This window comes from Panthera uncia, chromosome D4 (assembly GCF_023721935.1).
Source record: "Panthera uncia isolate 11264 chromosome D4, Puncia_PCG_1.0, whole genome shotgun sequence".
In the NCBI taxonomy this organism is placed as follows: Eukaryota; Metazoa; Chordata; class Mammalia; order Carnivora; family Felidae; genus Panthera; species Panthera uncia.
Window position 1 is genome coordinate 19,621,467 of NC_064807.1, and position 25,036 is coordinate 19,646,502.

Sequence of the window (25,036 nt, forward strand, 5' to 3'; positions counted from 1 at the left end):
CACAGTCTCTACTAAATGTCTTCCCAGCAGTGGAACCGCTTTTCCGTGTGTGGCTTAAGAACCTCCCGGACCCCACTCTGCTCCTGGGGATCACCCTTCCCACGAGAGCACCTCCAGGTATTGAGCTATGGAGTTGCAGACTCTGCTCTCCCCCTTGTTAACAGTCTTAATGGAATTTAAACTCTCTTCTTTCTCCTTTCTCCCTTTTTAGTTTAGTGCCTGCGGGTGTTTCCAATTCTCCACTTTCTCTCCGGCTGCTTTTGGGGAGGGGTGCTTTTCCCATATTCCCCCCACCCTCTGTCCTCTCTGTGCCTGCAAAGGTGACCCCTTGCCCTTTGCGACTTCTCCCTTCCCCAGTTCATCTCTGCATGCCACATACCTGCTGAATTCTGTGGTTCGGGTTGTGCAAATTGTTGTGTTTTTCCTTAGATCAGTTTTCTAGGTGTGCAGGATGGTTTAATGTTGGTCTGGCTGTATTTCATGGACTTGAGACCCACAAAAAACTTCCATGCTGTTCCGCCATCTTGGCTCCCTCCCCGTCAGTGCTTTGAAGTGACAAAATTATATTAGTGCCATTGTGGGCACCTTCCAACGTTCTGAAAAATCACTCATTTCTGCCAAACACCATGGCCTGCGACTGAGCATCCAAGAATGGGAGATGATCACCCACAATCCCACAGAAAAGTAGAGAGACCGAGAGGGAGAGGGGGAGAGAGAGAGAGAGAGAGAGAGAGAGAGAGAGGGAGGGAGAGAGAAACCAACCATTGGCTCAGTTGTGACCATGTGGCATTCAGCATCACATACTACTTGTATTGCAAGACATTGCTCATTTAAAGTAGTTAAAGTTTTTAGAAATGTTTGCTCATCTTTTGAACACTTGCAGAACAAGTTACTCACAATCCAAGGTTGTACTGTATTCTGTTTGGGATTAGTTTAGCTTCTTGAATCTCTAGGTTATTGTTTTTCATCATCTTTGGAAAATTTGCATAATTTCTTAAAATAATTTTTTTGCTCTATTCTTTTTCTCCTTTTTCTCTGGAACTAGTAATTAAATGTATACTGGATATCTTGTTATTTTCCTCAGAGTTCACTGATCCTGTCTTTTTTTTTTTTTTTTTTTTTTATTTTTTTGGGACAGAGAGAGAGAGAGCGTGAAAGGGGGAGGGGCGGAGAGAGAGGGAGACACAGAATCGGAAACAGGCTCCAGGCTCCGAGCCATCAGCCCAGAGCCCGACGCGGGGCTCGAACTCACGGACCGTGAGATCGTGACCTGGCTGAAGTCGGACGCTTAACCGGCTGCGCCATCCAGGCGCCCCACTGATCCTGTCTTAAGTTCAATCTTTTTCCTCTATGATTCAGTTTAAAGAATTTATTATAACTTGTCTTCAAGTTTACTGATCCTTTTTCCTTCAGTGTACAGTCTTTTGCTAAGCTCATCTTTTTTTTTTTAATGTTTTAAATGTTTTATTTATTTTTGAGGGAGAGACAGAGTATGAGTTGGGGGAGGGACAGAGAGAGAGAGGAAGACACAGAATATGAAGCAGGCTCCAGGCTGAGCTGTCAGCACAGAGCCTGACGTGGGGCTTGAACTCACAAACTGTGACACCATGACCTGTGCCAAAGTCGCACGCTTAACCGACTGAGCCACCCAGGTGCCCCAAGCTCATCTTTTAAGTGAAAGTGTATACTCTGTGAGTTCTGAGCTGCTAGCTTTAGATGAAATTCTCAGCTATAACTACTTTTTGATGTCCCAAGGTCTTATATCCTATTTCCATGTGGCCTCTAAAATTCAGCCTGTTTACTGAAACTGACATCTGATGTCCTTTCCCATCCCCAAACATCTACAGATGTAGGCTCTGCTGATTAGTGCTGTTTATGTGTTTCTTCTGGAGATTTTTCTTACATATTTCGTGTGTGTGTGTGTGTGTGTGTGTGTGTAGGTGAGTGAATTCAAGTGTGTACTTAAAAAGATATTGTATTGTATCTGTAAACTTAAAGTTTTTCCATAGCTTTCAACTTTTTGGTTATTTCAATTATCGTATTATTGGAAATAGAAGTTACCTTTTTGCTTGGGTATACTTTACTGTCTGTCTCTATGCCCCAACTTTTCCTTCCTCTTCTGTGGTTCCTAAATTTAGGTGATGATTGAATGGGAACTGGCGAGTAAGCATTGCGGTGATTCTGTCAAGAGAATTTGCTGACTTTGGGTTATCCTGGTTTACGATATATTCCATTTACATTTCCTGATGAAAAATACCCCAGTTAACTCCACCTTTGCTGTATGTATTTAGTTTGTCCATTTTTAGTATCTAACTGTGGAGGTGATGATCCATTGATGAAGGTCAACTAAGTATGTATGGGAAGGAGGCAGGATGGCTCATTATCTTTTTAGTCTCAGGAGACCCCATAGCTGACACCTTTTTAGACCTGAAGCAGTGTTCATATTCTCCTCTCTCTATGATACCACTTACGGGAGAAATTGTGAGGAGTTTTACCAGCACAGTCTTTGGGGTCATATGAGCTTGACTCCTAAACTTTTCAAGTCATAGTTTCTTTTTTACCTGCAGCTTTATTGAGGTGTAGTTGACAGATAAAATTGTATATATTCAAAGTATACAGTGTGATTGTATTGCACACATTGCAAAATATTTACTATAATCAAATGAACACCTCATTCATCCACATTTACATTGTTTTGTGTGCGAGAATACTTAAGATCTAGTCTCTAGGCAACTTTCAATATGCAGTCAGCATTTTTAGTTACAGACACCAGTGGTGGACGTTAGATCCTTAAAACTTCCTCTTGTTGCAACTGGAACTTTGTACTCTTTGACCAACCTGTTTCCATTTCTCCAACCCCTCAACCCTGGCAACCACTATTCTACTCTCTGTTTCTATGAGTTCACAAGTCCCAAATTCTTTATCAGCAAAAAGAGCGCAATAATACTATCTGTTGCATAATTTCCTGGAGATTCTTTTGAGGATTGAGGTGTGATGTCATGCTCACAAAGCAATAAGTCGATAGCCCAGTATATAGTACCTCTAGATCAACGTTAGCTATTATAATTCGGTGGTGGTATTGATATCCCAAGTAATTGGTATGTTACAGAACATCGAATAACAGGTTAGGTCACAATATCAAAAGCAACATTCCTTCTGTGAAATAGAAGGCCTTCTGCACTCAGAACCCCATTGTGGCCCCTTGATGGTCAGCCAGCTTCTGGTCACAAGTCAGACTTTTATGTGCTAAGCCCTTCACTTGTTTCTCACTTGGATATTAGTAATGCTATATCTGGAGTGTGGGTAATATATCTTTAAAAGATTGCAGACTACTATTTATGCACAAGTGACCATGAAAAAAATTGCATTGTGTTGTAATAAAAGAACCCTCTCAACTAGAACTGAAGTGTCGTTTCCACAACACTGAAAGAGAGACTAAACAAAGCAAACTGGAAAAGCTGCTTGGTGTTGTGTGAGTAGTTCACATTGTTTTCCTTTTTTTATTGTACTGTTTTACCACTGGCAATCAGTGTGGGGCCTTCACTTATGAAAATATAGCTGTTGGCAGTTTAGGCTCAATTTCATTCTCAAGCTGTCATAAATGATCACATGGGAAGATAATACTTGATGGGAATTTTGTTTTCTTTCCCCCCTTTTCCCTTTTATTTTTCTTTGAGGCAACTTGTTAGAGAGGAGAGCAGATAAGATTGAGATCTATGGTATGGTGCAATGCTTGGAAAATACACATGCGTTCTCAGAAATTCTGTTCACACAGCAAAAAGATAAAGGCAGTGCCCTAATTGAATTAAAGCATTTCCCATCATTCCCACTTGTTTCCTACTATTATCTTCATAGATTCTTGAAGAAGAGCTAACATAACGAAATTTTGTTCAATATAGTACTTTGCTTGTGGCAGATCTGTGGTTTTCTCTGCCCATTTTCTAATAAACACTGAATTCATGCATTCTTGCCACAGATGTGTAACCTGAATTGAATGAAGACTTTAGACCTAAATTCTGGTTTATAGGGCACACAATTTAAAAGAGGAAGCAATCAGAAGTGTGTAGGAAGTGGGACACTTGGAAGGAAAATTGGCCTGATCTCTTCAATAAGTCATTGTCATGAGAAGAATGTGGGAAAGAATAGAACCAACAAAACAAACAGAAAAAAAATGGTACTTCTTTGAACCCTGGTTCTATCAAACCACTGTTTTTGAAAAACTGTGGAAATTTAATGCATACTAGCTATTCGTTTTAATTAAATTCTTGTGGATTTTGGTGAATGTGCTAATGGTATTGTGATTATAGAGAAGTATTCTTACTGTTCTAAGGACTGCAAACTTAAGTACATAAGGGAGTAATGTCATCATATCTATTATTTACTTTATAAAATAACAAACAGCAAAGCAATACATGAAGCAAATATTGCAAACTGTAAAAAATGGTTAAATGTTGGCATTGAGCTTATAGGATTCATTATAAGCTCTATTTTTCTGTAAGTTTGTAAACTTTCTCAATAAAAAAATCTTCATGGTACTATGCCTTTAAAAAACAAAGAGTGCTATTTATAATGTTTTCTGAGAAGAGAATTCATAATACATAAATACAGACTTATGGAAGTAGATTAAACACAGGTTGATGTAGGGATGAAGGTGTCCTCAAAGCAGTGTCAGATACTCCAATAAATATTTAGAGATACTTGCCTTTTATTTTTTAATTTTTATTTATTAAAAAAAATTTACGTATATTTATTTATTTTGAGAGAGAGAGCGTGAACGAGCACCCTAGCACAAGTGGGGGAGGGGCAGAGAGAAGAAGAGACAGAGTCCCAAGCAGCCTCTGCACTGATGATGCAGAGATCCTGATGTGGGGCTCAAACTCACAAAGCACGAGATCATGATCTAATCCCTGATCAAGAGTTGGATGCTTAATGGACTGAGCCACCCAGGTGCCCCTGCCTTTTATTTTTAAGAGGACATGCAGTTTATGATGGGGATGCTGCTTTTTCTAGGTATAGGGACTAGGAAGATCAATTTAATATGCTCCTTGTAATAAAAGGAACTGTAGAGAATGTCAGACCATAAATTTGGTAGAGGGTGTCAGCCTGATGGAATGGGAAGAACCCAAGATTGGCCTCCCACATGGGCCTAAATTTGACTACTCTTATTTTACTCGCAGTGTGAACTTGAGCAAGTTTCTTAGGTGATCCTCCAGTGCCTCCTCTGCAAAATGGGGATAATGGAAACTTACTTTCCAGGGAATGTTAGTATTAAACAAGGTAACATACATAAAGAATTTAAGAGATGTGTGAAATACAACTCTGCAGTATTATGATTAGACATTCATTAGAGGCAAGTGGAAGAGGAGTGATCAGGAACTCAGAACAGATGAGATTTAGCTGACCACTGAAGACGTGAAAATGGCAGCAGAGGGGGGCATTCCAGATGCCCTGAAGTGATGGAGCCCATAATAGCAAGTGGTTCAGTTTAATTTCAGTATAAGGTTACTGGAATGGAATCATGGGAAAATAGCCTGGGACCTGATGATTTCAGCTTTTGATTGGTAGTTCAGAAAACTTGGACTTTAGGCACTGGATGGTTTTGACAAGCTTTGACATAGAATTGTGCTGTGGAAAGATTGATCTCACAATTGGGTTCAGGTTGTTCCTGGCAAGTCTGAAGGCTGGGATGCCATTGCAGAGTCTTCCGATCTACTTAATAGTCATCCACCTTCTTTGTTACAGGACTCTGGTTTTGGGGGAATGGTCATGCAACCACAGAAAAGGAAAAAAAAAGCAGCCGTATTTGCCACATATTATTTTGAAATAAAGGGTGGCATTGTTTAGTTTTGGCCAATGAAATAGAAGTTGAAGTCATAGGGTTGAGTCTTCCAAGAACGCTCTTTTAAGAGTAGGAGGTAGCTTTAGGCAATAGGGTTGCTGAAGGCCCTGAGAATATAGGTATGGAAAGCCAGCAATATCTTGGGCTTTCCCACACTGCCTGCTGTCGGCCCTGTTGTTACATGAGAGAAGAATAACTTCCAGGTTTTTTTCCCTGAGATGCTGAATATACGGCAAAGGTTTGTGTTCTGTGTAGCTGAATTCAATCTGCAACTGATGTAAGCACCAATTAGGAAGTTTTACAAGGTGAGTAGCAGATGAGAAGCTGTAGGGAGTTGGACTGTGGTAGGGTCAGCCTCAATAGAAATGGAAATGGATGTAGCCAGGAGACGCACACTGGGGATAGACAGGCATCATAAGACAGTTACCCATTGGATGTGTGGCCAGGGTGGGGGGAAAGGGAGGAATCCTGTATGACTTGAAAGTTTAAGCTTGGGTGATCAAGAAAATGGTAACATTATTGACAAACCAGAGATACCTGTAGGAAGAGAGAGCTTGAGTGGCAAGTAAATGAAAGTACATTTTAGATGAGTGAATTTGACTCCTGAAAGAAGAGCCCAGACAATCCAAGTGCTGAATCAGTAATACGGACTCTTAAGCCCTTAGATTGGTAGGAAGGAGAGATTGGGGTAAGGCAAGGGGTCTTACATTCCATTGCAGGGCTTCTTTTTTTTTTTTTTTTTTTTAACACTTCCCATTATGAAGATGGACCATAACTATTGGTCAGGATTTTTAACCATGGGTTTAAACCACATCTGGGAAATATATAATCATTTTCTCTGGGGCACAATGTCTAGAAAAATGCTTTGCTTAGCTAAGGCATAGGTCTGCTCCGAGAGTAGAATATGGGCTAGGTGACCTCTGGATGTGCTTTATAGTTCTGTGATTCTATAATTATCTCAGGCTTCAAATCACTTTCTAGGGAACAGCAAATAATTCTTACTAATAAAACACAATTTGAAACTTGGAACTGAAATTACACATTTTCAATAAAGTGTTGTAATAAAGTTAGCGACTGGAGACTCCCCCTAGGAATAAAGAGCGAAATGTATTGGTTGGCCACTCGTGCAAGGCAGAGCTAAAGTCTACATTGATTCATCACGTGCAAGATGTGGATGCTCTATATAAGTTTTAAATATAAACCTGACAGTAAATGAAAGATCCAAAAGGACATTGTTATTTAACCGTGGAATCTGCAGTTAATATCAATAGGTGCTCTAAAGTCTAAATTCTGCATCAACCCCACTGAGAAACTTCTGCCTGATTCTAGTTCCTGCATTTAGTTCCTGTCTGAAACCTCTTTATTGGACAGTGGATGGAAATCCATCTCAGGGTTATTTATAATTTTACCAACAATAAGAGAGCAGTGTTATTAGAAAAGGTAGCAAAGATATGGGGAGCTTTATACCAATAAAAGTTTATCCTAAATTCCCCCAGATTCAGAAGAGCAGTTATTTGGGCAATTTGGTTTTTCAGAGACTTCAGTATATGACAGAGAGCAATTATTAACATAAATTATTTATGGCGCAGTTAATTATTTTTTTAAGGATTCTATTTCCCACAGACATGTAGTGCTTATGAAATGTAGGCTTATACATATATTAAAGTGCAGTGGTTTCTCGAGTGTCTTCAGGTAGTAGGTGTTCCTCCAAAAATCAGGCTAGGGTCAGATAAGTTTGAGATGTTCCGTAAACAAAATCTCTGTTTCTCTTTTGCAGTTCTTTTCAGTACCTTTACAAAGCTCCATGACCCTCTCTCTCACCCCGTCCCACCCCCAAGGAAGAAATAGAAGCAGCATTTCCAACAGCATTCCAAAATCTTGGAATTATTTTAATGAGATTACTAGGGATCAAGTCCCATTGATGTTTTCTTTTTAAGGGAATACCAATTTTTTCCCCTCATGTTGGAAACTTGCCTCCCTAACCTCCCTCCTGTTTAAGCTGTAATAATGTCTTCGGTTCACATGGATCAAAGAAGCAAAAGAAGCCTGTCTGCAGACTGAAAAGAGCAGCACAAACACACAAGTTTGAGCGTGCCAGTACATGCACTAGATAGAGCAGGGAGGAATTTGGGGGAGGGGTGGAAGAGAGGGAGAGAGAGGGGCAAGAAGGAGCTCTGAAAGTGCTTTAAGTCCCTCTTTGCACTTTGTTCAGCTATAGCCTTTACTTTGTGGTGGATTCCTTTTCTCTTAAGATTGAATTACTTCCTGTTCTCTCCAAAAGTGGTATAATGACTACAGTCACACAAGGGCAGAGTAAGACCTAGAAAATAAGTCACTTCACAATCAGCTCCGTGCCTTTTCAACTACACGACCTGTACAGGTTTTGAATCACACTTTAGAAATAGCTTGTAGTTAATATTTTTTAATATTAGGAAACGAAAAGAAATAATTTTTTCCATTGCAATACTATTAAAAGCTATTTATGTTTGCTTATCTATATCTGTATGCATTGTATTTAGTTTATGCAACATTTAATAGAGAAAAGGACAAAATATAACTAACACCTGTATCTACTATTTAAAATGAATAAATGATAGCGCTCATGATGTTTGCTTAAAATGTGTTCCTTTTTAGAGAAATAAACAATAGATAATTTTGTTTCTGACCCTCTGATCCAGTCCCTTTGAACTCTTCCTAGAGGCGAATCTAATATGAATTTGGCATCTTTCCAAATCATACTATTATGCTTTTATGGTTTAGGACTCTCTATTCAATACATATGTGTGCTTGAACAAAATGTATTTAAGCGATATTTTATAATCCATAACACTCTGCAATAGTGTTTTTACATTTAACATTATGCTTGCATATGTATCCCCAATTTATTTTATTTTTATGAAGCAAGATTTAGCCTTATTTTGTAAACATTATCTTTTACTTGAGACAGGGCTTTGCCATGTTGTTGCGTGGTTGTGGTGTTTATCCTTTATGCCTGGATAAGCTCCCACTGAGTTGACATATGAGAGTTTGCTTTACTGTTCTCATGTGATGTAGGTAATTACCATATATTTTTGGTCATTATAAATGAGTGAGGAAAGAAGTAAGTAAATGATATAATTTAGGATATTTGAATCTGAAATTAAGAGAAAGCCTCATTAACCGTGGCTTAAGCCACAAGGATTATTTGCTGTTTACATAAACCAGGGCCTGTTAATGGCTACACAGCCGTGCTTGGGATCAGCATCAGCTTTCTTTGCAATTCTCTGCGTGCCTCATGTGTACAAGGTGACTGCCACTGCTTCAAATGTCACATCATCACAGGGCAGCCTCCAAGCCAGAGGGAATAGGGTGGGAGAAGAAAGGGCCTCTTTCTTTATGGTTCTCTTTTTCACCTTTCCCTAGGAGCTTCCAGTAGACTCCACTGTTTCGTAGCCAGAATCAGGTGATCTGTCTAAACAAGACTTAGCTCTGCAAACAACAGAATTATAGTGATTGACTTGGGCAGACATGATTCTGTTCTAGGACTAGGCACATCAACCCCCCTCCCCCCACATACACACCATAGTAGATTTCACCTGGCAAACAGGGAGTGGAAATGGTGGTGTATTAGTCACGGTTCTCCAGAAGAACAGAACCAATGGGAGATGGATATCTATATACCTCTGCATTATCCATCTATATAATTTAGTATAAAGAACTGGCTCACTTGATTATGGATGTGGACAAGTCCCAAGGTCTGCAGGGTGAGTCAGCGAGCTGGAGACTCAGGAGAGCTGATGGTTTAGTTCTGACTCCAAAGGTCTCAGAACCATAAAGGACAGTGGTGTCGTGCCATTCTGGAGACTGGCAGGTTTCTAACCCAGGAAGAGCTGATTTTTCAGTTCAAGTCTGAAGGCAAGGAAAAAAGCTGATGTCCTAGTATGAAGGCCATCAGGCAGGAGAATTCTCTCTTGCTAGGCTCAGGGTCAGCCTTTCTGTCTTATTCAGGCCTTCCACTAATTAGACAAGGCCCACCCACATTATGGAGGGCAATCTACTTAATCTACCAATTTAAATATTTTCTTATTAATTTTTTTTAATGTTTATTCGTTTTTTTAAAATTTTTTATTTATTTATTTTTTTTAACGTTTATTTATTTTTGAGACAGAGAGAGACAGAGCATGAACAGGGGAGGGACAGAGAGAGAGGGAGACACAGAATCTGAAACAGGCTCCAGGCTCTGAGCTGTCAGCACAGAGCCTGACGCGGGGCTCAAACTCCCGGACCGTGAGATCACGACCTGAGCCGAAGTCGGACGCTTAACCGACCGAGCCACCCAGGCGCCCCTGTTTATTCATTTTTGAGAGAGACAGAGCATGAGTTCAGGAGGAGCAGAGAGAGAGGGAGACACAGAATCCAAAGCAGGCTCCAGGTTCTGAGCTGTCAGCACAGAGCCTGACAAGGGGCTCAAACTCATGAACTATGACACTATGACCTGGGGCAAAGTCGGATGCTTAACCGACTGAGCCACCCAGGCGCCCCTTAAATGTTAATCTTATCCAAAAACACACTCACAGAAACTCCCAGAATAATGTTTGACCCAAGATATGGGCCCCCCCATGGCCCAGTCAAGTTGATACATAAAATTAAGCATCACGGGTGGTTAGGTAGGGAGCGAACAGTGTCTGCTTCAGAAGTGAGGAATATCATTGTATAGCTTTTGGGTTTTTTTAATAGCAGTATGTTTCAAATAATGGATTATTGACTTCAGTGGACGGGAAATATTTTTAACATTTTTGATATGTATTTTCCAAATGCTTTCTTAAAATACTTCTATAATTTGCAGTCTCTAGCAGTGCTTTAGAATATGTTTCCTGCATTAGTCTCAGCATTTAGGTATTTTTTAAAAAGAGCTCTGGAGGTTATTGGGTGTAAAGTATTACTAATTATTACTTTAATTTTCACTAAGCTTGATAAATAGGATAGATTTTTATCTTGTTTGTCTCATACTTGTATTTCCTTTATTATGCATCTCTCTAATGAACTCTTAGCACTCAAACATTTTATAGGTACCTTATGTTTGTTATATATAAGTATATAAGGTATAAGAATATATATTTATCTCTCATATCTCTTTTCTGTGTCTCTCCATGAGCTCTCGCTTTCCTTTTTATTTAAATATTGTTACATTATTGGTACACAGGTGTTTTACTTTTCTTAATCTTATCTATTTTGACCTTTTCATTTATAATTTATCCTTTTATTTGAATCTTTGGTTATGATAAACACTTCCTTGTGGTTTAATTTTAATCTGCTTAGAATTTGGTGTGGAGTAAAGCATAGTTTTCTGAGTATTATTTATTAAATAAAGGTTCCCATTGTTTCTATATGCTTATTTTATGATTTATAAATGTTATGGACTGAATTGTGCAACCCTGCCCCTCCGAATATTGATGCCCTGACCCCCAAGGTGACTGTTTATGGAGATAGGTTCCGTAGGGAGGTAATTAAAGTTAAATAAAATCAGGGTGGGGCCCTCATCTGATAGGATTGTATCCTTATAAGAAGAAGAAGAAACACCATAGATCTTTCTATTTTTTCATATAGAGAAGAGGCCAGATGAGGATGCAGAGAGAAAGTGGCCATCTATCAGCTAGGAAGATGGGTCTCAATAGAAACCAACCTGACTGTACCTTGATTTTGGATTTCTAGCCCCCAGGACTGTGAGAAAATAAACTTCTGATGTAGAAGCCACCCAGTCTATGGTATTATTGTGTTATGGCAGCCCAAACAGACAAATACAACAACATTCTTAGATTTATTGGGATCTTTTCTTGAAAGCTATTGTTGCTTCTATTAATATATTCTAGTAACAGAAATCTCAATTTATATAAATATATATGTATAAATATATAGTACCATCCCAACAGATTTTTTTATTAAATTTTTTTTTAAATGTTTACTTATTTTTGAGAGAGAGAGAGAGAGAAACAGAAACAGAGTGCAAGCAGGAGAGGTGCAGAGAGAGAGGGAAACACAGAATTTGAAGCAGGTTTCAGGCTCTGAGCTGTCAGCACAGAGCCTGACATGGGGCTCAAACTCACAAACTGTGAGATCATGACCTGAGTCAAAGTCAGAGGCTTAACCAACTGAGCCACCCAGCTGCCCCTCATCTAAACAAATTTTGATTATTATTTCTGTTTTATATTTTGTAGTCTGCCCTTTACGTAATATTTTTTGGATATAAAATTATACTTTATTATTATTGTTTTGATGAGAGAGAGCATGAGTGGAGGAGAGGAACAGAGGGAGACAGGGAGAGAGAGAGAGAGAGAGAGAGGGAGAATCTTAAGCAGGCTCCCTGCTGAGCTTGGAGCCAGATGTGGGACTTGATCCCATGACCCTGAGATCACGACCTGAACCGAAATCAAGAGTCAGATGCTCACCTGACTGAGCCACCCAGGTGCCCCCAAATTATACTTTAAATAAAATATGGTCTGTCAGTTCTGAGTTTCTTGGTGGTACCTAGCACAAAGCCTCCTTTGAGAAGAGTTTATAAACTCGAGCTTCTTGGTTCATCTGCAGTGTTAGGGGCCCATATGGCTCAGCATGCCTTCTGTGGAGTAGGAGCTACAAAATGTGAACAAGGGTGGTTGAGGAGAGAAGGTAGAATTCCTAGGGTCTCTCTGGGGGCAAATCTGGCTGAAATATGGAGGAGTTGGCATTTCCAATTATCATTCTAAATAAAGCTGAGGAGAAAACACAACTACTTAGCATTTGGATTCTACAAAACATTTAAATATTTTCTTACTGTAAATTGCACCTATGAGTACACTATTTGGATAAATATTTAAAATTTGTTTTTAAATGTTTATTTATTATTGAGAGACAGAGACTGAGCATGGGAGAGGCAGAGAGAGGGGGAGACACAGAATCCAAAGCAGGCTCCAGGCTTCGAGATGTCAGCACAGAGCCTGACGTCGGGCTTGATTGAACCCACAAACCACGAGATCATGATCTGAGCTGAAGTTGGACACTTAACTGACTAAGCCACCCAGGCGCCCCTGGATAAATATTTTAAACACCATTTTAGAAACATTAAAATGACTTAAAAAAATTTGTTTAATGTTTATTTACTTTTTGAGAGAGAGAGAGAGAGCGAGCAAGCAGGGGAGGGGCCGAGGGAGAGAGAGACACAGAATCCAAAGCAGCCTCCAGGCTCTGAGCTGTCAGCCCCAAGCCCGATGCGGGGCTCAAACCCACGAATCGTGAGATCATGACCTGAGCCGAAGTTGGACACTCAACTGACTGAGCCACTCAAGCACCCCTAAAAACAATTTTTAATATATTTTTAGCAATTACTTGAGTTCTTATTAATGCAAGGTTCTCTGGGAGATAAAACGTGAATTTAAAGTTGTCTTAAAAATTGTGTCTCATTTGTCCCTAGGATCAACTCTTTTGTCTGACTTGACTGAACAATCCAGCTGAACTGCATACTGATTTTATTTGCTTTTCAATAGTTTTGATTGGTTACTCAGTTGATTTGTTGGCATTGCGTAGATACAGCCCGAAATAAATTTCTTGTTCTGGAGGAGTAGAGCTTAGGCTGTTCATTACTATTTAGAAAGAAAGAGTTTCCAAAAGAACATGGAACGAATCAGTATTGATGAATTTCATTTTGCTTTAAATCACAAACTATGATAATGAAAAAACAAAGAAGCTTAGGCACAGTGGGAAGGTATGCCTCCAGTCTTGAATACTTCAGAGTGCCCCCTCACTATTCACAACTGTGAAATAGTCCAGAAGCCTTGGTTGCTAGTTGTGAGTCTTCGACAGGCATGGTATATGTTATACTGAGGACATTTTTAGAAATAAGTCATTGTTTCAGTATTAGAATCAATGTCATCACTCCTTTGGTCTTCCTCTTTCACCACACAAAGGACTCCTGGATGCTGCAGACAAGGCTCAACAGATCCCATTCTCAAATGTGGTATCTAGATCATCTAGATACTTCCATGTCCATAAAGACCCTTTTCACTAGGGCTGAGTAAACCTGGCTTAATTTTGGGGGGGTACTCCAAGGTAGCTTATGACTTGAGAGACAGTAAGTCCAAGTATAGCAAATTAATGGGACAGAATGGAATTTTTTTGTTGGTCAGAGCTTAACTAAATTTAGTAGTGATCCCTTGAGGAAGGAAGAAAAAAAAAACCTAATTCAACACCCAATTATTTTTTAAAAAAGGATCTAAAGACATAGCAGGAAATTAGACCAGCCAGTTTGACATCAGTTAAGTCTCAGAAGCATTTTAAAAAGATCAAATGCTGGAACATTTAAAAAGCACAGCTTGATAACAGTCAATTAAGGTAGCCTCAGGATGTGGCCAGGAGATTTTAGTAATTTGTGTGTGTACAGCATGGGTGGAAAATCTGAAAGGCATTGCCATAAGAATCAAGAAAAACATAGTAAAAATCATAAAGCAGGATATGGCTATTTGACAGAGTTCCCCCCCTCTTTTGTTCCTTTTTACTTAATAACTGAAGCATGGAATCCTGGGGACCAAAAGAGCCTGGCAAATTGAATTAATAGTTTAGTAAACTTAGGTATAAGTGAATTCATTTTTAAGTCCTTGGCAACTAAGTTTTGTGTTCCAACTGCTGTTATTTAGTGACACTAAGATTTTGGGGCAAAGGGGTCTGGTTGTGGTAGAATCATTTAGGGCAGTACTTTTCAGAGTGTGGTCCATGGGCTGATGCTATTCTATGAACTGTTATCTTCAGCAAGACAAGTACAGAAATTGAGAATATTTAGAAACTCTTATAGTGGAGTGACCAAGTACTTTCCTAAAAACATGGAGTTGAATTTTATATGTCTTTGCTTTTTTAAAAAAAGGCAGTCTTAGCAATTAATTTTATTGTGTTTTGTAAAATTATAGGTCTGTGCCTTGTTGAAATAAAAAAAAAAAAATCCCTTCCCCACAAATAGTTTGAGAAGCACTGATAAAGACATTTTTTATTTATTTAAAAAAAATTTTTTTCAACGTTTTTAATTTATTTTTGGGACAGAGAGAGACAGAGCATGAACGGGGGAGGGGCAGAGAGAGAGGGAGACACAGAATCGGAAACAGGCTCCAGGCTCCGAGCCATCAGCCCAGAGCCCGACGCGGGGCTCGAACTCACGGACCGCGAGATGGTGACCTGGCTGAAGTCGGACGCTCAACCTACTGCGCCACCCAGGCGCCCCTGATAAAGACATTTTTTAAAGAAATGGTATTTAATGTATGATGTATACCATGTTATTAGAAAATACCAACCTGTTTTTCCTGTAGTGAAAGAAATCCAATCATAATTACCTCAAATACATTTGTAAGTGGCTTTCAAAAATAGGTATTTGAAGAAACTCATTGGGTTAAAAGATTATAGGATCTCAGAGAAGTCTTTTGTTGTGAGCTACAGCTAAGGCTACAGTGTGAGTGGAAAGGTAGACTGGATTACTGTTCCAGTTAATTCTTCAGGCCTTTCCTGTGTCAGAAATTTATGTGTCCTTTGCCATGTGATTTTGCATTTCCTGCAATTGTAGGTCAAGTAAGTATCTTACTCGGCTGTATTGACACTGGGTTTCACTAAGTCACTTGGCTAGTGGAATGTGAGCAGAAGTGCTAGGGTACCCAGGTTCTGAGACAAAGCCCTGAAAGGCATCGTATATTTCTTGTGGCTCTCTGGTGTGACCGTCTTGGTAAGGTCATGACGTCAGCTATGAACGTGGGTCCTGGAATGAGACAGATCAAAGGTAAACCTGACCCAAGGCTTAGAGTCAAGCGAGCCACACTGCAGCCTGAGGTGGAGGCGTCCCTACCTACAGGCTAGAAAAGTGACTGCTGATTGGATGCCACATGATTTTGAGGTGTTGTTTTTTTTGTTTGTTTGTTTGTTTTTTAACATAGCGTCATTGCAGGAAGAGCTGGCCGGCACAGTTGGATTATGATACTTTCCACAGTCACCCAATGGCATTCAGTTTTCCTTTCCAGCCTGGAAACCTCTTCTGCATGCCGTTCTCACAAATTCTACTACCTATTTGACATTTGAACTTAATATCACTAATGGGCAACTCAAATGTAACTGTATTCAACCCTGAACTCTTGATTTTCCTCCGACTACAGCCTACTCCACGTCTTGGTAAATGGCAGCTCGCTTTTGTCTGTTACTCAGACCAAGGCCTTTGGAGTCATCTTTGAATAGTTTTTTTTTTTTTTTTTTTTTTTTCTCCATATCCCACATCTAGTGGGATGTGAAATACATTGAAGTGCATCCTTTTGTTTTTAAATTTTTTTAGTGTTTATTTATTTTGAGAGAGAGAGCATGCACGAGTGAGCAGGGGAGGGGCAGAGAGAGAGAGGGAGACACAGAACTCAAAGCAGGTTCTAGGCTCCTGGCTCCACACTGTCAACACAGAGCCCGATATGGGGCTCGAACTCACAGACTGTGAGATCATGACCTGAGCTGAAGTTGGATGCTTAACAGACTGACACATGCAGGCACCCCCAAGTACATCCTTAATCTAACCATTTCTCTTCTCCTCCCCTACGGGCTCCCTAAGAAACACTCCTTAGCTACTCTTTTTTTTTAATTCCACTTTTTAAAAAAATATTTTTCAATGTTTTTTTATTTTGAGAGAGAGAGAGAGAGAGAGAGAGAGAGAGAGAGAGAGAGAGAAGCATGATCAGGGGAGGGGCAGAGAGAGAGAGGGAGACATAGAATCCAAAGCAGCCTCCAGACTCTGAACTGTCAGCACAGAGCCTGATGCAGGGCTCTAACCCATGAGTGAGATCATGACCTGAGCCGAAGTTAGACGCCCAGCTGACTGAGCCACCCGGGTGCCCCTTTTTTATTCCATTCTTAGTTCTGAGATCTGTCCACGTACCAGGCTGGTTAGCCTTTAAAATAGATGTCACATCATCTGACTCTTCTTCCTCAAGCCCTCTGTTGCCTTCTCAACTCACTCTGAGTTCCTTGTGAAGGCACTGTCATGGCCTAAGTGGCCATACTTGTCCTAGACCAACTGTCTCTCGAGTCTCCTTCCCTGTCGCTTGCTCCCCTGTTGGTGTACGTTAGCCACCTGGTCTACCTGCTTTCCATATGTACCCTAAGTATGTTTCTGCTGCAGAATCTCTCCTTGGAATGGTCTCTTCCAGGTATCTGCACACTTTGCTTCCTTATTCCCTTTGGGAATCTGATTGCATGCCACTTTACTTGGCCCCATCTGGAATAACTCCTTCTCCACTGCTTCCTGTCCTGTGCTTTGAACTTGCCCTTGATCTTATCGCCCACCATCTGCCAGGTTACATACTTAACGCATTTATTATCTACTTCCACTCACTAGGAAGGGAAGCTCTCTGAAAATCCAGCACTGTCCTTTCCGTGGCTGGATTGCCAGCATTAAGAGTGGCATTTTGGCACTCAGAGAGCACATAGAGAGATGATATTAAATATCCATTGGTGAAAGCATGAGTTCAATGCTTTTGGAAAGAATATGGCCATGTTAAACCTTGAGTATTTTAAGTGTGAGTCAGGGACTCAAATGCTGCCTGATGATAATAAAAAGTAAAAAAGCTCAACTTGTGTTCTGAAAAGAAGTTGATGTTGACCAGATAGGAAAACCTTTGGTCATGGATTTTAAAGAACAAAAGCACGTGGTTAAAATTAATATGGGGGACGTTTTAATTTTAGCATTGAAGATAGGAAAGTAAGTTACATTCAGGGTTTTTAATTTGTATGGAATATTCTATAAGGATTTTCGGTCCATATTTGAGCAAGTTTGGTTGCAGATCTTGCCCAAAGATAGAATTTAAGAAAGAATCAGGGAATATTAGAACTGTTTTTATTTTAGGGGGGAAAATAACACCTCTCCCTGAAAACTTTAAGGAACTATGGGAAGGCAAGTTTGGCCAGGTAGGAGGTGGTGACTGTCGCTCGCAGATTTTGCCCACGCTAGCACTTTCCTGGCATTTCGGCAACACCCCATTTTGGTGAGGACTCTGTATGTTATTTCAGCAGCAAAATCTCCGCCAAGATCATGAAGCGAGTGCAAACTCCAGGAAATCTTGTAAAAGAAGCAAAAATGTTGTCATATGCTTGGATGTCAGATCAGCGGAGGCAAAACTGCAGCGTATGTAGACCAAAATCGTACCAAGTATGGCAGTTCTGGGGCTTCCATCAGAAGTTGCTGCTCAGAGGTGACAGAATTCCTAACATCATTTCAAATCTACTCTGAGTATTAGGCTGCTAATCTCCAGACGTGTGTACACATGTCACTACTTTCTAGCACTGAGCGTTTACATAGGACTCGGCACACAGATGCATATTACGAAAGGGCAAAAACAAGGGGAAGAATGATATCATGTCTTTAGAAGAATTAAAAAAAAATTCAATTTTATTCTGACTTATTTTGTCTTAAGTGAACACACACACACACAAAACGTTTAATTTTATCTGGAGAAGAAGGGGATGTAAATAACAGTTGTTAAATAACTGATGTGCCAGGCACAATGCTGGGAGATTCACATATGTTTCCTAGCTATAGTATGAATTTATATCTTGTGTGTAACCACTTTTAAAGATTAGAGTATTTTGGAGTCAGACACTTTCACTATTTCTTAGGGTGAAGGGGATATGAAAGCAAGTTTCATCAGACAGTCTACCTGAGACACAGAATTAAGTATTTTGCTTCAAACAGCACAGCAAGACCAGAGTAGGGCAAGGAAATTATTTTATTCTCAGGATAGAAGCTTTCATGGAAGTGTCAGCTGCTTTTGTAAGTTTTTGTAAGTTTCATGTACTGTTTTTGTAAGTTTCATGGGCAATTTATATCTGACTTTTAAGCAATATTACAGTGTAGATCGTTCTGTGTGATGAATATTCAGTAAAACAGTTTTTACCCCCTCAGATAAGGAACTGTAAATGATTGAGGAGCGTCACCTTGAATTTTTTCTTTTGGCTTTTTTCCGCTTGTATTTAGAAGGGCCCTTTGGAGCAAAGCTTAGTGACCGTATCTTTTTCTCCAATGGAAATGTCACTTGTCTATTTTTTTTCCCCTTCTGTCTGCTTCAGCTGTATATGATCTTCATGCAGTCTTAAGTACTATGTAGTATTTGAAAATGAATTGAATCCTGAAAGTTTTTCTCTTTATTTATTTATTTTCCTGGTAACTGCACAAATCCATTAAGCATTTTGTTATTCCCTGGGGGTTGAGTGATTTATTATCCTGACCCTGCTGGTCAGATAAGCAAAAGCCTAACTCAGAATGAACAACCGTCTCTCTTTCTTTGAGTGATGGGCACAGAATGTTAAATAATGGTCGGCGAACAGGGAAAAAACACAAGAAAAGAAAAATGCGTGATTTTCACTTTGCATTAACTATCAGTTACTCTAAGCAGAAAATTTTGTTTTTCTTCTCTCTGAAAACATAGTCTTCATTTAATTTTATTGGAAATTAAGCACTTTCATTAAGGAAATATATTAAGTTAGTAGATAATATAGCCCTCTAAAATGTTCTTGTTTCCTTTCTCTTTCTCTTTTGTGTGTTTGTGTTTAATTTGTTTGGTCTCAGTTTTTCCTAACTTAGGGTGAAGGGGACTAGTAAGTAGTTTCTAGTTTCACGTGTGGAATCATTCTTCAATTATTTACCTTATGCCAGGTTCAGTGTTGGTGCTTGAGAAAACAGGATGGGAGAGTAAGCTGTGTGCATAAGAAGAGGTCGTGTGACCGAGCAAGGACGCATTGCTACACAGTCTTACACCAAGTTGGGACAGCAGTGGAATCAAAGAAGAGAGATCCTTCCTGCTGCCATTCAGGCCTTCACAGAAAATGGGATAGTTGAGCTAAATCTTGAAAAATGTTTGGGCGATGTTAAAATAATAGGGAAGATTGTTTGCTAGCTAAGATAAATGACCCTGTGCAGTCAAGGGGAACTGCCCCAATCTGGGCTAGAGAGAGATGCACTCAACATCAGCATGTAGCCACTGGAGGGTGTGGGGCCCAAAGTGAGGGCGGCAGAGCTGACTGGGCACCTCTGGGGGGCAGAGTCGCAAGTGGGCATGGAAAGACAGGCTCACAGGGAAAACCCAAACAGGGTGTACAGAGAATGAGTGCACCAAGAGTGATATTAGAGCTTACTCAAACTTTTCAGAGAATCTGTACTGAACTACAACCTGTGGTTTTATCTTCTAGGTTACTAGTTTCCTGAATAGAGTGGGTTATCAGTATGAAAATCGAAAAGGGGCATGAATTATCAAATACCACTTTATTTAATGATTATTGATGACACACATACAAAAACACTTCCATAAACATTTATATTTAAGATATGATATAAAAGCATTTGGCAGCAATAAGACCATTAAAGTACATGAATGTTTAGATGTACCTATCTTTGACCCTGAAATTCTACCTTCAGGATTTTATTTTATTTTTTTATTTTAATTTTAATTTAATTTTATTTTATTTTTTAAAATTTATTTTTTGAGAGTGAGAGAGAGAGTGAGCATGCAGGAGGGGCAGAGACAGAGACAGAGACAGACAGAGGGAGACAGACACACCCGAGCAGGCTCCACACTGTCAGCACAGAACCTGACGTGGGGCTCAAGCTCATGAACCGTGAGATCATGACCTGAGCCGAAACCAAGAGTCGGTTGCTGACTGAGCTATCCAGGCATCCCTACTTTCATGAATTTGTTTTAAAGAAATACTATATATTCATTCTTTGTTAAATAAGAGAAGATTACCTAAATGAATTATGTTTCATTGTACAATAGAATATTTCATTGAAAAAAAAGATGAAATACATTTATTGACATGTAAAGATATCCTCATTGCTACTGTTTAAATGCAGATTGTAAGCAACCTATATAAGTTATGTATATTTTTAATATACATATAGAAAGAGGCTGGAAAGATCTATATCCAAATGTTAGCTGTATTCACCTCTGGTAAATCATCACTAGATGATTTTCACTTTTCACTTTTTAATTTTATAACATTTTATAATGCCCTTATGTTGCTTTTAAATTTTTTTAATGTTTGTTTTAGAGAAAGAGAGAAAGTGTGTGTGTGTGTGTGTGTGTGTGCGCGCACGCGCCCGCGCGCGTGCGTGAAGGGGAGGGGCAGAGAGAGAGGGAGACACAGAATCTGAAGCAGCCTCCGGGCTCTGAGCTGTCAGCACAGAGCCCCATGTGGGGCTCGAACTTGGGAACCATGAGATCATGACCTGAGCTGAAGTAAGATGCTTAACTGATTGAGCCACTCAGGCTCCCCTATGTTTTTGTTGTTTTCACAGTAAGTATATATTATTTTCAAAATCTGATAAAAACACAAATTATCACGTCATTTATTTGGAAGTTATTTTGGCATTGTGATTGGAAAAAGACCAGGGGTTGCCACCTTTGATGAGCATAGGATTCAGCAGATCTAAGGTGGGACCTGGAGCTCTGCATTTCCCACAAGCTCCCAGGCATGACCATCGTTGCTGGTTGTGGACCACAGTTTGAACAGCAGATTCTCATTAAACTAGAAAAATCCTGTGTTGCAAGATTTCATTGCTTCTGTTGGGCCTCTTTTATTCCAGGCAGAAATTTGCATGGAATAATAAAGGACTTCTGGAAAACAAAACTGAAACAGTTGTTACCATTACCTCTCTTAACTCTCTCTTAAACTCTCTTAAGTTACCTCTCTTAACTACTAGAGTAAGTGGATTCCATCTCTGCCTTGTCCAGAGATTCAAGATACCCTCCTGAATTCATGGCTATCCTGGGCCTCCTAATCTCAGGAGAGAGCCTTCCTCTCAAAATAGTCTTTCTACAGAGCTGGAGTAACCATCCCCATTTGAAGCTTGCCCCTCATAAATTTCTTTTCCTTAGAATACTGTATTGGTGATTTTCTCTTATAAAATAATCAAAGCTTAAATATAAATATTTTCTTGGAGCGCCTGGGTGGCTCAGTAAATTGAGCATCTGACTCTTGATCTCGGCTCAGGTCATGATCACACAGTTTGTGAGTTCAAGCCCCGTATTGGGTTCTGTGCTCATGGTGCAGAGCCTGCTTGGGATTCTCTCTCTTCCTCTCTCTGCCCGTCCCCTTCGTGTTCTCTTTCTCTCTCAAAATAAATAAGTAAACTTAAAATATCTATTTATCGATAGATATAGAAATACTTTGACTTTTTAGTCTTTTCCAAATTGATTTAACTTTTTAACATGTATGGGTTACATAGATATGTTAAAAAACAAAAAACAAGGGAATAAAGCAGTAGTTCAGTCCAGGCAAGGTCACGATGTGGGCTTTTACCAAAATGTGTCTGCCTCTACCACCAGCACAGCTGTCTACTCAGGCTTTAGTCAAATTTCTCCCCTGTTCTCAGTTAGATTGTTAAACTAACACAAGCTTTAGCAATTCAGTTAAAGGGCTAATACAATTAAAAGAAAAAGAGAAAAAGAACCAAAATTGTCAAACTAATCCTGTCAGGCTGCTTGACTAATCAACCAAAATTTCTTTTATATTGTTCTTGTTAATGAGCTGGCTGGTAAAGCAGTCAGTGTGCACAATATTTTTGAATGTCTAATTTTGGTATTAGCAAAGGACACAACGGTGGCAGTGTGCCATGTATCTGTTGCTAATTCATTTATTTGGTGTAGTCTGTTCTGCCTGCACTTGGGTTTCTTGAATGCAGATTACAGCGGCAGAGACAGATTTACCCTAAAGCTAAAAGTGCATTGTATTCACATGATGGCGAGCCTTTGCCGGAATTTACTAGAATTAGGTACTTTAACCTCCCTAAGTTAAGTTCTGTCTCTCCACTTCCCTCCCTCCGGTAAGACTTCTCTGCAAGATATTCAATACCTGAGGTCAGGGAGTTGGTGCTTTTGTAATGAGCAGCCAGCGACCTGGGGGCTTGTGGATGATATCCAGAAGATACCCTTAATAGCAGTTCACTGAGAGTTATCGATGCATTTTTAAAAGAATTAATGACTAGGCTCTTGAGTTGTTTGATAGTCCAGCTAATGAAAGGAGGGAATAATATGGACATATTGGAAAATTATTTACATTTCCTGCTCATTGGACACAAAAGAGGGTCATTGTCAAAGATAACATGAAAGCCATAATCTGCCACTAGACCAAAGACAGCTAATTTGTTAGCGGCTGTCCGTAAATCCAAGAATATTTAAGATGAGTCACTGCAGAGGGAGTCTTGAAAAGCTTTGCATTCCTACAAACCGTAAGTGAAAGACACTTGATAGTTTCCCCCAAAGTGGCCACAATTCTGAGCACAGAAGATGTGACGATAACAAATGGTGGAGCTGAAAGAAATCTTTGTAAAATAGCAACAAAAAACCCACATTTTGGTCACCTTTGCTGGAGAAAGGGCTGAATTTTATTTTCTCTCTAGAAAATATCACAATTTTGTGGGGCACCTGGGTGGCTCAGTTGGTTGAGCGTCTTACCCGACTTCCGCTCAGGCCACAATCTCACGGTTTAGGAGTTTGAGCTCTGCACTGGGCTCTGTGCTGACAACTCAGAGCCTGGAGCCTGCTTCAGATTCTCTCTCTCTCTCTCTCTCTCTCTCTCTCTCTCTCTCCCTCCCTCCCTCCCTCCCTCCCTCCCTCCCTCCCTCCCCCACTCACTCTGTCTCTCTCTCAAAACTAAATAAACATTAAAAAAATTTAAAAAAATTAAAATATTACCATTTTGTTGTCCTATAAAGAGATGAAGTACATACAAACAAAAATAGCAAACTGTTATAGAGGCAGGCCAGTTCATTTAATAAGAATAAATAAGTTTTCCGGATCTTCTGAAGTTCTTAACAATTATCGGTGTTTAAAAATTTGTCAGTTATTGTACTTTGTTTGCCTGCTATTCTAAATGAACAGTCATTTTTCAACCAAATTTTACATTTGCCATTTTGTGTTCTTAAAGAAGGACTTCGAAAGCTTCAAAGCTTCAAGTCCTGCTAAACATGGTGATGTCCCCAATAATTGGAATGACTTGAAAGTCTAGGTGCCTCACGTGGGATGTTCCCAGCATGTTAACATATTGACATTTTCACAATAAAAGGGGAAAGGGCCTTTTCACAATGCAAGGAAAAGCTCTAGGAATTCGCGAAGAAGTTGAGAAAAAATGAAAAAATAGACACACCTTCCTTTATTGCGAAAGTGGCTGGTTTTGTCATCCAGAACCCATTATGTTTTCCCAAGTTAAGCATCCTGGGGACGCTGTAGGTGCAGATGAAAAAGCTGAAAACAATCCCATCTGGGTCACCACCCTCCCACTGTCCCAGCTCACACAAAAAAAGAAAAAAAAAAAAAAGGTTGATGAAGATGGTTACCCTTTGATCATATTTTGGATTTTGGTGAAGTTGGTCTCTGTTAAATACAGTGTTACCTAGGGCTAATGTCTCAAAGGAGAAAACAGAGGCTCAGAATATAAAGGAAGAATGAAATTCTAAGTGTCCATGCCCGAGGTTCCTAAGAACAGTTAACTGGGCTACAATTGTATTAATATCACTATTGTTTGGGATAGGGCACTCATTATGATGCTTCATAGCTTTTGAGTCCTCTGCCCCACTCCCACCTGCCCCATAAACCCAATTATTTTCAGTGCATGATTATGTTGTATGTGAGCTTTCTCCAGGACCTATTTATGACAATAAAGCAGAAACACCTGTGTTTATACCTTGCCTATTTGTAAAAGATTTGGACTAGCTTCTAAGATAACCATGATGTAAAGCAAGAAACGGGGCTTAAAAGAGGAGCAGTCATCTGATGGGAGCAGAGTGTAGAAATGTTATAAACAAATATAAGACAATGACAAAAAAATTGTCCCCAAAGGAAGATGTGCTGATAAATAAAACTGGGCAGTGCTTTGACTCTTCCTGGCACCCAAGATAGAAAGGAAAAACACATCTTAATGGCGTTTTCATTTTGGGATGAAATGGATCACAGAAATTCAAAAGTTGAGACCCATTTGGAGAAAATATTTCCACGCTGTGTGGGGCTCAGAGCAAGTGCTCACAAAATGTGGGTGGAAGAAATACAGACTCTGCAGTCAGATAACCTGGTTTTCATCCAAGGTGATAACAAGCTCGTTTACTTGTTAGTGTTCTGACCTTGAACATGTTATTTACCTCTTTGAACTTGGTTTCATTGGCAACAGGGGGATAATAATAGCAACTATCTC

General features: G+C 39.7%; 1 long non-coding RNA gene across 1 annotated transcript in view; it reads left to right on the forward strand.

The window, feature by feature from the left end:
* Window positions 1-3,175: 3,175 nt before the first annotated feature.
* Window positions 3,176-25,036, forward strand: part of LOC125934135 (uncharacterized) — a 206,898-nt gene continuing 185,037 nt past the window's right edge. The window contains exon 1 of the long non-coding RNA XR_007461246.1: window positions 3,176-3,472. This is a non-coding gene — a long non-coding RNA (uncharacterized LOC125934135). The remainder of the gene's footprint in view (window positions 3,473-25,036) is intronic.